Below are 15,687 nucleotides of genomic sequence, written 5' to 3' on the forward strand. Positions count from 1 at the left end.
GGCGCAGGTCAACACCAGGCAGGGCTGGCCCTTCCCCACTGGCAGCTCTGAGGCAGCTGCCCTGCCCAAGGCACGGTGGCCCCAGTGCTCCCAGCATCCTCGAGGGAAGACGAAGCCATGAACCAGTCTGGGCTCGGCTAATGAGGCCTTTGGGGGAAATTGATGAGGACACAGGAAGACGCCTTAGGATCTAGTTGCCAAAATCAACAGCTCTAAATCTGAACCTTCCAGAATGTCTTTCTACCAAAGAGCATGACCACTCTTTCCTTTGCCAGAAAGGCTCTTCTGGAAGCACTCTTAATTAACAGAGCTCTGGATCTGGCCCTCAAGCGTGGGAAATTCTTCTTCTAGGCCCTGAAGCTTCCAGCGGAGCCCTCCTAGGCTGCCAGGCAGGGGAGCTGCTGGGATGTTGACTAAGTGGCTTAATTAGCCGCAGGGCCTTCAGGCACTAGACAGAGAGCGGGCACACCAGTGGCTGGGACTTCCTGGGCGGTGTGGTCACACCTTTCAATTGCTTTTTGTCAGTGTGGTCCTTCCCCTTCTTGAGCAGAACAGTCTGTATGCCTTTTCTCTCCTTTAGACCATGCAGCGAAACTTGCCGTGCAATGTCAATTCCAAGCAAGAAGACAAGTGGTCACCATGACCCTGCAAAGAGAGAGATTCCCCCGGGGCTGTCCCTGGAAATGCCACACTATGCTTCTGTGGGGAGATGTTATTGGACTTCCCTTATGCTTCTCCGGAGAGCTTCAAAGGTGCTCACGTCTGGATCCCAGAGCCCTGAAATTCCTCCTTGAGAGTCCTGTCCTTTGCATCTCAGATTGAAGCCAGAAGGCCATGGAAAAAGCAACCCTTCCCTGACAACCCAGTGTGAAGGAGCTTCTCATATCTCTCCCTAAAAACAGGATGTGCTGAAGTTGACCCTTTGACACAGGTCCTGGCCAGAACCAGACCCAGAAGCCAAGTAAAAGGAGAGGAGCTCAGACATAACCTTTGCCAAGCGCACACTACTGCCCAGGGTCAGGTCTGAAGTCAATTGTGTTTAAAACTCCGTGGCCTCAACCAGGTTACTGGAATACTAACAATTTCCTTTTTCTTTTTTTCTTTTTGTTTTTAATCTGGATGCTACTTTCACATGTGGGTTTAATTTGAGAAACTTAATCAAGCTGGTCACTTAAGATTTGTGTGCTTTTCTGTCTGTGCATTAGACTTGAATCAAAAGTTTAAAATAAACAGGCAAACTAAATTGTGGTGTTGGCCTCCAAATGGCTGGTTCTCGTAGTGGTAGCTTTGCCAGCGAAAGGACAAGTGATAATTTTGCCCCAAGAACACCTTATACATGGGAGACATGCGAACGTCTCCTTCAGATGAGACAAAAACAGTGGGATTTGGGGTGGCCCAAGTTATAAGAGAGGGGTCTCCCTGGCCAAAAAAAGAAGATGTTTGTGGTCTTTACCTTCTTCTGCTTTTCTGTGCCCATAGCTGCAAAGATCCCTCCCTTCCATACCGAGACTCCCTGCAGGCTCTTCTGTCCTTGTGCTCATCTTTTAACTTATAAACAATCACCAACAGTTCCTCAGTTGAATTTATCAATAAGTCAGTTAAGAATAATTTCATGATAAGTTAACACGTGCAGACTTGGCAAAATACTGTCTGATCCATTACCTTATTTTATCTTCCTGGCATCCCTGAGAGGGGAGGAATGATCCCATCTCAGAAATGGAAATCCTGAAACTTGCCCGAGCTCACAAAGCTTAGAAGTGGTGGAGCTGGGGTTTGAGCCAGGTGGTTGTGCAGCCAGGAATGGGTCCATTCTTTCTAGGGGTAACTGCAGAGTGACAGAAACCTTCAAACGCCCCAGTCCGTCAAGGTGCTATGAACTTGGGAGACACGCAACCGAGCACCCAGACAAGGAAAGCAGAGGGGGGCGTGCTGTCAATGAGGAAAAGGGTAAAAGGAGCTCCAGGAAGCCATCACCTGGTTGCCTACCTTAGACGATGCTTGCTTGCTTCTTGGTCCCTGGCCTCAGACGTACCGTGTGGGAAAGGGGCACCCATTTAACTGACTTCTCCCCTTGGGTAACCAGCATGCACAGGCATCATCCTGTTCCCGGGGACTCAGGCAGCACACGCTGATGTGGAAAAACCTGGGCTCCTCACCAGGAAGGGCTGCCCCCCTTGGAAGGACTCAACTGTCTGGTAACTGGCAAGAAGGATGATGGCTATCTTGATAGCATGTGACATTTATGCGAAGCTTACTTTTCTAAGCCTTTTATACATAGGAACTCAATTAATTCTCACAATAATCTCGTGAGGTAAATACTATTATGGGCAACCTTTACTGGAGGGGAAACAGAGGCAGCGGATGGTTACGTTAGTGGCCCAATGTCACAGTTCGCCGGTGGTAGAGTCTGGATTTGAACACAGGCTGTCTTGAACTTGGAAAACCAGGCCACTTCTCTCCAGTCCTGGAGAAACGGCTCTTTATATTCGGTAATTCTGTGCTAGCAATAAACATGGACACTGAACATGGAGGCAAAAGAGGGATCTTGCTCGGGGGAGCAAATCCAGGGGGAAGAAGGAAAATGTCTAGTCCAAACCAGAGCCTCCACACTGTCCTCACAGAATCCTAGAATTTCAGGACTGGAGAGGCTTCCAGACCTCCATCTGCCTCAGGACAAATGAATATCTGGTCAAGAGGCCCCAAATCTGTCTCTGAATCACTTGTGAAAACCACAGACCTCCAAATGCGTGTCCACACATGGGTGTTGATAGCAGCTTCGTAATTATGAAACCGCCAAAACTTGGAAGCAACCGAGATGTCGTTCAGCAGGTGAATGGATCAATAAACAGTGATGCATCCAGACAATGGAATAGTACTCAGAGCTAAAAAAAAAAAAAAAAAACCCTAAAAAAACAACAACAACCAAAAAAACTACCAAGCCATGAAGAGTCACGGAAGAAACTCGGATGCACATTGCTAAGTGAAAGATGCTAATCCGGAAGGGCTACAGACACTACATAGGACATTCTGAAAAAGGCAAAACTATAGCGTTAGTAAGAGGACCAGTGGTTGCTGGGGGCTGGGGGATGGGGTGGGAGGGGTGAGTAGGTGAAGTACAACCGATTCTTAGAGCAGCGAGACGTTGTGGGATACTACAGTAGTGGACACATGTTCAACATTTGTCCAGAGTGAACCCCATGTCAACCATGCACCCCAGGTGGTTCCTCAGCTGTAACCCATGTTGCTCTCTGGCGGAGATGGTTGATAGTCGGGAGATCCTGCAGGTGTTTGAGGGCAGGGCAGGGGGTGCGCAGGAAATTTCTGTACTTGCTGCTGGATTTTGCTGTGAATCTAAAGCTGCTTTCAGAAAATAAAAGCCACCGGGAAAAAACAAAAAAACAAAACAGATCTCCAAGCCCCATCTCTGAATATCCCAAATGAGCATTTCTGGGTGGGGGCCTAGAGTTCTGGGTTTTTGAGAAAGCCCCAGGTGACCTTGTTGCAGTCCACGCATGTGTGAATGTCTGGTCAATGACCGAAAAGCTTCCAGGTGACCTTGTTGCAGTCCACGCACGTGTGAATGTCTGGTCAATGACTGAAAAGCCCCCAGGTGACCTTGTTGCAGTCCGTGCACATGTGAATGTCTTGTCAATGACCGAAAAGCCCCCAAGTGACCTTGTTGCAGTTCACGCACATGTAAATGTCTGGTCAATGACCAAACAGTTGCAGGGAAGGGGACCAAGCACATCACAGGCCTCAGCATCTTGTCACTTCAGCGATTCCTTCGTGATAAACCGAGATCTGTTTCCCTGGAGCTGCTACCCACTGGCTATTTTTCTGTCTTGCAGAGCCATCTAAGAACACCGACGATAGTGACCATCGGGCAATATGCTAGCTGCTCCCGTGCACGACCTCATTCACTGCCCCCAACTCTCTCACAAGGCAGATGCAATTATTATTCCTTCTTAATGGATGAAAGAACTGGAGGTCAGAGATGAAGTCATAGGTGCAATGGCTGGTGAGGGGCTGAGCTGGGATTGGAAGCCGGCTCTACCCGAGTGAAAGGCTCACGCTCTTCATCGTAACACAACACTTAACAATACACGAAGCCTGCCTCCCTCTCCACCCACCAGCCTTCCAGGCGCACGAAGGCGGCTTCTCCTCTCTGCTCAGGGTTTTCTCCTCCTCAAGCTCCTCAGGATCCTGCTGCAGCACCCCCAAGCCACTCACATCCCGTTACGATGTGCCTCCCAGACGGGGCACAACCCTCCAGGTGGGGTCTGGCCACATCCCTGCTCCCCTGAGCGAGACAAGGCAGGCTTGCTAGCCCTCCGCGTGCAGAGCCCTGGAATCCGCCAGAGTCGAGGCTTTGACCCCGCATTTGAGGGAGCTCTGGTAATAAATAGAGACCATTGATTGACTTTTTAGTATGTGCCCATAGTAGGCATAATAACACCCCCCACCGCCCACGTGGGGGTGTCCACGTCCCAATCCCCAGGACCTGTGACTTTGGGAGTGACACAGCAAAAAGGAATTACGTTTGCTAACTCTGAGACGGAGAGTTTATCCTGCATTCTCCAGGTGGGCTCAGTGTAACCACAAAGGCCCTTGCAAGTGGAAGGGAGGCAGGACAGGAGAGAATTAGAGACAGCAGCATGGGAAAGACAGCACCACACTGCTGGCTTTGCAGAGAGAGGAAGGGGCCATGAGCCAAGGAATATGTGGGTGGCTTCTAGAAGCTGGCTAACATGAGGAGAGGCATTCTTTAGAGTCTCCAGAAAAGAATGCAGCGCTGCTGACACTTTGCTTTTCGCCCCGTGAGACCCATTTTGGACTTTCGACCTCCAGAAGTATAAGACAATAAATCCGTATTGTTTCAAAACACTCAACTTACGGTGGTTTGTCATAGCAACAATAGAAAACTAATGTGGCCCCAGGCCCTAGGCTAAGCGCTTCCTACATTATCTCATTTCGTGTCTGCAATAAGCCCAAGGGCCAAGGTGGCCGACACGGAGATCCCCTCTGTGCCCACTCCCCACCTTCTAGACCTCCGTCCAGAGAGGCAGCGTGCTCAGACACGTTCGTGCCTCTCGGCCTCCCTGGCTGAGATCAGGCTGAGCCCCTCGGCACCACACTTCCTCCCTTCGCCCAGCTCTGAAGAAGTGTTAGACACAGGCCGAAGCCACAGCTAGTTCTCTCCTGAGCCAGTCACCAGCTAGTCAACGTCATGTCTCTGATGGCTCCCACCACCCAGGGAAGCACCTCAGGACCTCCCCCCAGCGGGGACCTGTGCCTTTCCTTCCTTCAGTTCCTTCTAACAAGCCACTAAATTTGTGGCTACTGATCAGTCAGCTAAATATTCAGTCTCGCTGACTCCGCCAGTCCACTGAGCTTACTGACCGTCCAATCACTTCTAAACTCGCTTGATATGCTGAATTTACAAGTGAAAAACTGAGCCATCCCATCACCCCCAGCAGAGAAACCCTCTCATGGGGAAAACTGCTTCCGAAGAGAAGAACGTGCCTTCCTTACACTGGCCACTGGCTGAGACAGTTGCTTCAGAGCGCCCTGCGTGGACGTGGCCCAGTCCACACACAGACTACTTCTCTGTGGTTACCCACTTCCTCTGTTTTTAATAGACCGACACATTGCTTGGCGTTTGGGGATTGTGGTACTTCTCACATGAGAACCTGAAAGCTTAATGGACTCTTTGATGTTGCTCCTTTGCTTTTTGGGTTTTTGGGTTTTTTTCTAATTTATTTGAAAGAGAGAGAGAGAGTGCGAGCAGGGGGAGAGGGAGGAGAGAGAACTCCAAGCAGACTTCCCGCTGAGCGCAGAGCCTGACACAGGGCTTGATCTCACGACCCTAGCATCATGACCTGAGCCGAAATCAAGAGTCAGAAGCTTAACCAACTGAGCCACCCAGGCACCCCAGCTGTTGCTCCTTTGAATAATCCTTTCCAAAGCCCAAGCTTGCTTTTCATGCCTGTACGACACTGCATTTCACGTTTCATCACTTCCATGTTGTTTCCTTAACATCTGAACGTCTTCCCCAGTAGACCTTAGATTCTAGATGGGAAGGGCCTGTCTCCGCCTCTGGAGCCAGTACGTATTAGGTGTTCAATAAGAATCTGTGGAGAGATAATGACTTGGAGGTACTGGGGGGACCCAGCTCTACAGATCTGGGAAGTGCCCTTGGCAGGAAGTGGCAAGAGTCTGCCCAGCTCAAGCACTGGGTAAGAGGCTCCCCACCCCCACCCCCACCCCCACCCGTGGATATGGATTTGGAGAGGAACCAAACAAAGCACAAGGAAAGGATGCATGAAACTCCTTAGCCTGGGGTCTCCCAAAGCTCAACCGACATCCAATGACCTTGCCAAAAGCAACCGCAGCTTCAAATTAGCACAAGTGGACGCAACTTGACTTTCTATGCACTTCCTGAAGGCATTCCAGTCTGGCCACCCCTCGACACCCAGGAAGTGGTCCAGTATGTTTGCCATGAACCATCAACACCACTCCATTCCCTGGCAACTGAGGCAAGTGCCCTTCATCCCAAGTGCTGGGGAAGAAAGGCTCAATTTTGCTCAACTTGTAAAATCTTCAATTTATTTCTGAGTATGGTTTCCTGCTGAGTGGGTGAGTTCTCTAGATGGCTGTTAAATCATGACATCGAAGCAAGATCATGCCCCGTTCTTTGCTTAAATCCACTATATAATGGCCCATACAATGCCAGGCACCTAAATGTATTCAGTAAAAACTGGTAGATAAATTAAGTGCTAGGACAAAATATGGGACTAGGGGTTGGATAAGCTCTGCAGTGTTCCTTGAGATGACTTCCCTGGACTCCAGCACATCCTAGAGCTTTGAGTTAACACAGAAGTGGCAAGCTCTTTCGCCGTCGGACATCGTGCCTCCTTCCTCTACCCACCCTCCCCTTGTCTATGCTGAGGCCGCATTCAGCTCGCTCTCAGCCTTTTGTGCCTTATTTGAGAACAGATTCAACCCCACAGTCCGGTCCTGAGAAATCTCTATGATACAGGATGGGGAGAAAAGGAAGAGGCTTTCCATCACACACCACCCAGCAAACACATAATAAAATTTCGTTGTAGCGATCTTTCTTCTTCCTCCTCATATGCCCCCAAAGTGTCTCTCCTCTTGCTCTTTACTTCCTTTTTCACTCTCAACTTCCTTAGCCCAATCAGCAAAACACAGCCTGATGGACTCTCCAACAGCTGCCCAGCTGTTGCCCCTCACGCATGCTGGGTGGGTCTCGGTCCCCATCCCTCCCTATTTAACAAGTGTTCACACAACGTCTCTCCCCACTGCTAAGAAACTATGACCTTGTCCCATGCCATTATGCCCGAAATAATGGAGGTAAGTCACCAAATCTACTCCTCCCCTTATGTAAAGATTCTTTTTCTTTATGGCTAAGCTTAATAAGTAGTAACTTTAACACTATTAACGATAACAAGTTGGGTATTAATTCTAAAACCTCTTTTAATTGCAGCGATAACTGCCAGCAAATTGTTCATTGTTTAAAATTGTAACTGAACATCAATGCTCTTCATTTTAACCTTCTATTGAAAGTACCAACAGTGCTTACCCACTTTCCTGCATGATAAAAGTTAAATGACATGACACATCTCCAAAGGCAAGAGAAACAAAAGATAAAATGAACTTGTGGGACTTCATCAAGATAAAAAGCTTCTGCACAGCCAAGGAAACAGTCAAAAAAGCTAAGAGGCAGCCCATGGAATGGGAGAATATATTTGCAAATGATGCTACAGATAAAGGACTGGTATCCAAGATCTACAAAGAACTTCTCAAACTCAATACGCAAGAAACAAATAAACAAATCATAAAATGGGCAGAAGATATGAACAGACACTTTTCCAATGATGACATACAAATGGCTAACAGACACATGAAAAAATGTTCAGAATCATTAGCCATCAGGGAAATTCAAATCAAAACCACACTAAGATACCACCTTACGCCAGTTAGAGTGGCAAAAATTGACAAGGCAAGAAACAACAATTGCTGGAGAGGATGTGGAGAAAAGGGATCCCTCCTACATTGTTGGTGGGAATGCAAGTTGGTACAGCCACTCTGGAAAACAGTGTGGAGGTCCCTTAAAAAGTTAAAAATTGAGCTACCCTATGACCCAGCCATTGCACTACTGGGTATTTACCCCAAAGATACAGACGTAGTGAAGAGAAGGGCCATATGCACCCCAATGTTCATAGCAGCATTGTCCACAATAGCTAAATCATGGAAGGAAACAAGATGCCCTTCAACAGATGACTGGATTAAGAAGTTGTGGTCCATATATATAATGGAATATTACTCAGCTATCAGAAAGAACGAGTTCTCAACATTTGCTGCAACATGTACGGCACTGGAGGAGATAATGCTAAGTGAAATAAGTCAAGCAGAGAAAGACAATTATCATATGATTTCTCTCATCTATGGAACATAAGAACTAGGAAGATCGGTAGGGGAAGAAAGGGATAGAGAAAGGGGGGGTAATCAGAAGGGGGAATGAAGCATGAGAGACTATGGACTCTGAGAAACTGAGGGCTTCAGAGGGGAGGGGAGTGGGGGAATGGGATAGACTGGTGATGGGTAGTAAGGAGGGCACGTATTGCATGGTGCACTGGGTGTTATACGCAACTAATGAATCATCGAACTTTACATCAGAAACCAGGGATGTACTGTATGGTGACTAACATAATATAATAAAAAAACATTAAAAAAAAAAGTTAAATGACAAAGTTGAGCTTTTCCACTTGGAGAGTGTTAAAGTAACTGCCATATGCAATTTTTGAGATGTTGGTCCACATGACCATTTCTTCCCCTTCAACTTCATTTTTTCCCCACCAGATAGATCTCCCTATGGGTCTGTAGAAGTGCTTATAAACTCAAGGGTAACACAAGATTGTTGTCATTATGGTGGTTGCTTTTTCATTTGAATCATTTCACAGCATTTAAGAGCTAATAGATTTCACATCAAAGTACTGGAACATCTAGATATCCCAGAACCTAGATTCCCAAGTGGCAACAATTAGCTAGAACCAAGAAGTAATTCTCCTGTAGATGAACATGTGTTTTCCAGTTGGCCACAGACCCCATCAGTCCCTATTGCTTCCCTGACATCAAGGCCAAGCATCAAATACCATTTGTTATTGTGCTTGCACTGCTATTTTTCTGAAAAAAGTGTTTAGAGGAAAGTGAACTGCTCCCTAATTTCGTTCACATACCTTCCTGCCTCCTATTGAGTTAGCAGCCCTTGGTCCATTTATAGAAGGGAGATTTCCCTGTGCGCGTCAATAAAATCCCCAAACAAGGAATGAATATGTCTTTGCCCAGGCCACAAAGTAGGTACAGGGAGGTTCAACAGACTGAATCATATCGTTACCAAGGATGTCACATAATTTACAACTTGGCGCCAAGTTTCCCATGGGACAAGTGTGAAAGCATGACACCGGAGACCTGTGATCTCACCTTCCCCGTGATCTCACCTTCCCCGAGAGCAGGCAGAGGCAGTGACTGAGAAATAATCCAGGACTGGCTAGCGGATGACAGAGGGTGGAACCGGCTTTCATTGTCTTCTCTGCAGATCTCCTTGTTATCAATGGCTCCAGGATCATAGCTCTCTGGAGTAATGACTTAGCATGTGTTCAAATGCTGAGAGGTGACTTCAGTCTGTTTTTTTACGAGTCTACAGTGGGAGGCAGGGTGTGCAGACCTGGTCATCTGGATGCCAGCCCATACAGTCAGGAAGACAGCAGTTATCTGCAGTATCTCTTAAAATGGACATTTTATACCACGTGAGAAGGGGTCGTTCGTCATTTTACAGATGAGGAAGCAAGATTAAGTAAATTGCCTGTTGTCAAACAGCTAGGAAAGGGCAGAGGTGGGAATCACATCCCGGTCTGTCTTTACTGAAAACCTAATCCTTTCTCACAACAACATGGTGGCTGCGAGAACCTGGAACCTCATGAGAATGACACTCTTAGACGTTTCTTAGCTACTGCATCAGGGGCCTGACCTTGAATGGTCCCAGGGGAAATGTGCGTATGTGTGTGGGGGGGTGTAAAAAGGGTTCTGCTTTTTATTGTTTTATTTTGCCATTCTCTCTCTCTTTTTTAAGATTTATTTATTTGAGAGAAAGAGAGAGTGCAAGCAGCCAGAGGGGGAGAGAGAGAGAGAGAGAGAGAGAGAGAATCGCAAGCAGGCTCCCCTCTGAGCATGCGGCTCGACGTGGGGCTCGATCCCAGGACCCCGAGATCATGACCGGAGCCGAAATCAAGGGTTGGACACTCAACTGACTAAGCCACCCAGGGGCCCCTATTTTGCCATTCTTGAGTAAACCTGTCATTCACTGGTCTCACCAACACACCCAACCTCAAGCTCATAATTCTTCAAAAATATCTATATTTCTATATCTATGCCTATAATACTTAGTTATTGAAAGCTAAATTCCCTAAGGATGTTGACCACATATGTGGCTTCAGGCCAAACTCTTTCTAACGTCAGCCTTAGCAACAGGAGTTGCAAAATGACAGGAGGCAACATGATGAAGTCACTGGGAACTAATGAGCGGAGGTCCCAGAGCTCCTGCGGCCGCAGTCAATCCTCGCCACTTGTTCTCAGATGGCACTGATGATCCCGACCCAGAGCAGGCCATGTGGCCTAATTCTACAGCTGAAGAGAATGTTCAGCAAAGGATTTCTAATTTGAGATTTTCCTCTGACTAATGTGAAACCTCATTTTTCAGAGAAGGAAAGATGGTCTGTCAAGAGTTAGCATGAGGCTCCTTGCAAAGATGCAAAACAAATCTGGTACAATCCAGACTTACCCCGCGGAAGATGATGGAAAAGGTTTCTTGGCACATCCTACCTAATTCCCTTTGAAGGTGACCAGAGAGATCAGTTCCTTAATTGTATGCCATTGATTACCTCCTTTCACCCACTGGGCTTGGTTATCAATGACAGTACTGATGATACTACTATCTTTAGGCAGCATACCAGCTCTGTGATGACTTCCTTTACTGGTTCTGTACAAGTCTGTAAAGGGGATTATTACTGTCTCTATTTTATAGACGAGGAACCCGAGGGAACTAACCTGCCTTAAATCACCCACTAAGCAGCAGAACCACAGGGCTAAACTTACATCTCTCCAACTCCAAAGCCCAAGTTTTTAAAGACTACATTCAAGTAACTGGGCAGCCAATTCAAACACTCCATCTTTTGGTCTGCTCTTTATCACTAACTTGAGTTTAGAGCAGGAGTCGGCAAATCACAGCCCACCATACGGTCCAAGAAGCCTAAAATATTTACTATCGGATCCTGCGCAGAAAAGTTTGCTGACCTTTGGCTGTAAGAAGTGGTAAATCGATCCCAAATGTTCCATTCTGTTTACTGAGGTCTCTGTGGTACGTGAGACCAGGATCCTATGACACACTTTCGATTCATGAAAATATTTCTTTTCATTGATTTATGTAAGTGACCCTGAGTAATAACACTTGGAAATAAATTTGAGGGGGAAAAAAAAGCTAAAGAGTCATGGTTCTAAAATAGCCACTCTTCGATCATTGCATCACTGCTGGTTAACAAAACCCAAGAAGAGTTTTACCCATGAAGAATTTGGCCAATGAGTCTGTCCCAAAGAGTGTAGACAAAAGCATCCATGGGTCCGTCTCTCTCTGTCCATGCTGATGGGGGATTCGAGAGGAAGCCTTTTACCAGTATGCAGATACATTGAAGACATGCTGTTTTTAGATGGCTGCCAGCACGCTAAGCCAATGGAAATGGTGACGAAGAGGTAGTAAGTAAGTCAATGAGTAACTATTCATTTTATTCATTGTTTTCAAACGGAGCAAGAGGTGTTTAGTAATCTTTGTGTAAAACAGAAATCTGAGTCATCCCAGCAGCAGGGAGTTCTCATGAGTCATAAAACACATGCTGGTCCAGAACCATGTCTTTCCACTAGCTCAAGAACATGCCTAGAATCATCCTGATACTAAGTCCCCACACCATGTACTTCAGATGCAAAAATCAATGAATCTTTATGCTCTGACTCTACCTGTGTGCTCAAATGTGCTAGGCACACCATGTGTCCATCAGGTAGAATGGCTCAAGGCTGCAGGAGAAGGGCTGGAGGAAACAGCTGCAAATTCCAAAACTATCACTAGTTTGCTATGTGAACTTGTACCTGTGTCATCTCTTAGGGGAGTGTAAGATTCATCTGTAAAATGAGGCGTTAGAATCGGATGCCTCTGCGGTGCCTTCCAGCTCTGTAAGTATACGGGGTGGGAGCTCCCCTCATGGTATAGAAACAACCCTTGAAAAGTTTGATGACATATTACTCATAATTCATTCTATCTCATTATGCAATTAGTGTTGTTATAATTACCATTAATGGTATCACTGTTATTGTCTTCACTTACCACATAAGTAAAGATAATAGCCAGCATTTGTTCAGTGTTTTATATGTGCCAGATGTCATTAGTTGAAGTCTCTGGAATAAATGGGAAAAGATGATTCTATGCTCTGCATATGCAGTCTACCTTTTAGACCACAGGTCAACAAACTAGAGCCATGGATCAAATCCAGCCCACTGCCTATTTTTGTAAATAAAGTTTTATTAGAACACTTGACGGGCTCGTCCTTTAACTACTGCCTACGGTTGCTTTTGCACGACAAGGGCGAAGTTAAGTAAGTGCACCAGAAACCCTAAAATATTTGTTATCTCGTCCTTTACAGAAAAAAATTTGCTGACCTACCTCATTTAGTCCCTACACTGCAAGCCTCTAGCCTACCTAGCATCCATTTACTCTTTTGGTTCTAGTCTCCTCACTTCCCTCAGGACACCTCCCCTCCTCTACTCCTGACCCCGTGGTTGGAGTGGAGCTGACCCACTGCCCCTTTCAGGCCTGGAGAATCAGGTTACTTCATCCTCGTGACCATGAAGATTTAGGGGTGGGAATGTGGGGTTCAATCCTAAGACTTTTGCTGGAAATAGTGGTCCAAAAAAAGCTCTCTTTTGCTGACATTTCTGAGCTACCAGGATATAAGTTCAGAGCTACCAAGGAAGCTTCATGGAAATAACTTGCCTGTGTTTGAATGAAAACAAAGAGAGATGGAGAAAAAAAATGCATCTTGATAATAAGATTTTAGCCTCTAGATTTAACTATGCCCGAAGCTACTGGTAGACTCTTTAGCTAATAAGCCAATACATTCTCTTGTTGCTTTCAGTCAGATTAAGCTGGGCTTCTATCACCTGCAACTGAAACAACACAACCCTTTGAAATGGACATAATCATTGTCTCCACTAAGACTTATCTGTCCAAAATTACATAGCCATGAGCGGCAGAGACTAGGACCCAGGTCTACACTGAGCTCTGCAAGATGAGGGAACCAGTATCTAGAGCTCTCCAGAAGATCTGTCTAGGACAGGGAAAGAACCAACAGGTTATTTTCCTGTCTTTGAGGAAGGAACATTTCAAATCACATCTCTGTTCTCTAGGGGGCAGCTCCTTGGGGATCATCCTGTTTTCTACTTCTGACGATCCCAAGACAAGGCCTAGCAGAGTACCGGCTCCTCGTGTGGTAATCTGGAGGAAGTTATAATGAAAAGTCACAGACATTTCTCAGCCCTTCATTCTTGCCATACTTAACAGGGAAAAAAGGTGTTGTAGAGAAACCTGACCTCCTCCTGTTGAAGCAATCAACATATGTAAACAGGCAGTCTTAATGCAGGGAGCAGGATTGTGGGTCAGGACCCTTCTCGGGCAAGGAATGAATGAGGGCAGCCTTTGAAGAGCGCAGATTCTGTGAAATCTCACCTAACTCAATCTTACCCATCCCACAGGCATTGTAGGGGAGCAGATTATGCCACCCCAGATTATGCCTCTTTGGCAGGAGGATTATTTTCAGTTGAAGGCAATCAAAACCTAACAGACTCAGGAAAAGCTTTTTACCTCCCCCTAAACTGCCTAAAAGAATTTAGAAAGGGGGTCTGTACCAGGAAAAGAATTACTATCAAAATAACATTTTCATCTAAAAACTTAGCTGTATGGCCGGGCAAACATTTTTTTTACCGAACATTTGCTCTTCTTCTCATCCTGGTTATTGCCTTTCTCCCCTTTGAAGCCCCAAACCCCATCTCTTTCTTTAGCTCAGGATGGTATGTAAGTCTCAATTGCCTGGTTGTCTTTAGGTCTCGCAGCTTTGTGGGGTTCCTGGACATACAAACATAATTATATTTGTTCTTCTCCTATTACTCTTTTTGCTACAGGGGTGTCTCAGTCAAGAACCGAGAAGGGCAGTGGAAAAAAAGTTTTCCTCCTCTATTGCATCTTCTTATATTCTGCTTTAAAAGAAAGATTCCAGGAGAAGTAGTATAGTGCAGGGTATGGAAACCCAATCTCTCAGGAAGGTCTTTGGTTGGTGTGTGACTCAGGGGTATGCCTTCACCAGCTGGAGGACTTTTAATAAGGACTGGACCTCAGACAGGCATCCTAGGGGATATGCAAGACCCACTGTCAGGAGTGTAAATGGTCCCAACACACTAAACCAAGAGAGAGTGAACTTGAGAATTTTGAATGATTTTCAACCGTAAGAGTTAAGTGTAAGTTGAAATGGAAGGATGGATGGACAGATGGCCGGACAGATGCTTGATAGATAGATAGATAGATAGATAGATAGATAGATAGATAGATAGATGATAGATACAGACAAACATGTACACACTTTTAATTGCATATACAAAGATTACAGATAAAAACAAAGAATACAGATCCTTTCTGGGAGGATCACAGGACACTCTTAATAGCAGTGACCTCTGAGGAGAAGAATGAGTACACAGGCATCTCAGGTGAGAGAGGGACTCACTGATCACTGCATACTCTTCACAATCTGAGTGTTTTCCCATGTGTGTTTATTGCTTTTTCAATGGAAGGATTAAAAATAAGAGGGAATTCCCAAAAATATATTTAACAACAAACCCCTCTTCATTCTGTCTTCTAATGTCTCTAAAAGTTAAATAACCAGAACCCCATTTCCCTGGGTTGCCTGGATAAGCTTTTACCTTTGAGGTTTTGTTACACTGACCAAGCAGACATTCACCCTGGTGTGAGCTCTGCTCACGTGTCACTTCCCTAAGCAGAGAGAGGCAGCAACTGGCCCCAGCTTGTGCCAGGCAAACACGTTACATGAGACCTGTTGCTTTGGGGTCTGCTCTAGTTCAGAGGGAAAGGTGAAAGGGTGACATTGGGGAATCCAAAGTTCCAGCCACAAAGCCTCCAGTCCATCTGCACACAGCCAGGGACAGGACAGGGTTTCCCTGGCCCAGAGATCAAAGAGCTGGCCTCGACCTGCCTGGACTCCAAGGTACTCGAAGTTCTTGGAATGGTCTGAGCTCCCTCATCGACCTTACTGCAGCCTGTGGGCAAAGTTTAAGACTTCAAGAGAATGGGACACAAAGCAGACTGTCCAGATGATTCTGAGTCCCTCCTGTCCCCTACCCCAGATACACACACACACAGGTGCATTCCAGTGGCAGAAGCTGGGTGGGCTTTACAGCCCAGTGCTACGACTGCTCCTCTCTAGCTGAACGAACCTCAGCAACTCGCTTCAATCCCTCGAGCCTGTTTCCTTATCCATACAAGGAAAGAGGATTGTA

General features: G+C 46.2%; 1 protein-coding gene across 6 annotated transcripts in view; it reads right to left on the reverse strand.

Annotated features, from left to right (window-relative positions):
* The window catches only part of SLC1A2 (solute carrier family 1 member 2), a 95,356-nt gene that overhangs the window by 65,082 nt on the left and 14,587 nt on the right, over positions 1 to 15,687 (reverse strand). Inside the window, exon 1 of one of the 6 annotated variants that reach the window (XM_044389021.3) lies at positions 2,738 to 2,877. The exons of the other annotated variants lie outside the window; for them this stretch is intronic. The gene's annotated coding sequence lies outside the window, so the exon portion shown is untranslated. Of the gene's footprint in view, positions 1 to 2,737; positions 2,878 to 15,687 lie in introns of those variants that run through there. 6 annotated transcript variants of the gene reach the window in all.

The sequence above is a fragment of the Ursus arctos genome, unplaced genomic scaffold (assembly GCF_023065955.2).
Source record: "Ursus arctos isolate Adak ecotype North America unplaced genomic scaffold, UrsArc2.0 scaffold_23, whole genome shotgun sequence".
NCBI classification, from domain to species: Eukaryota; Metazoa; Chordata; class Mammalia; order Carnivora; family Ursidae; genus Ursus; species Ursus arctos.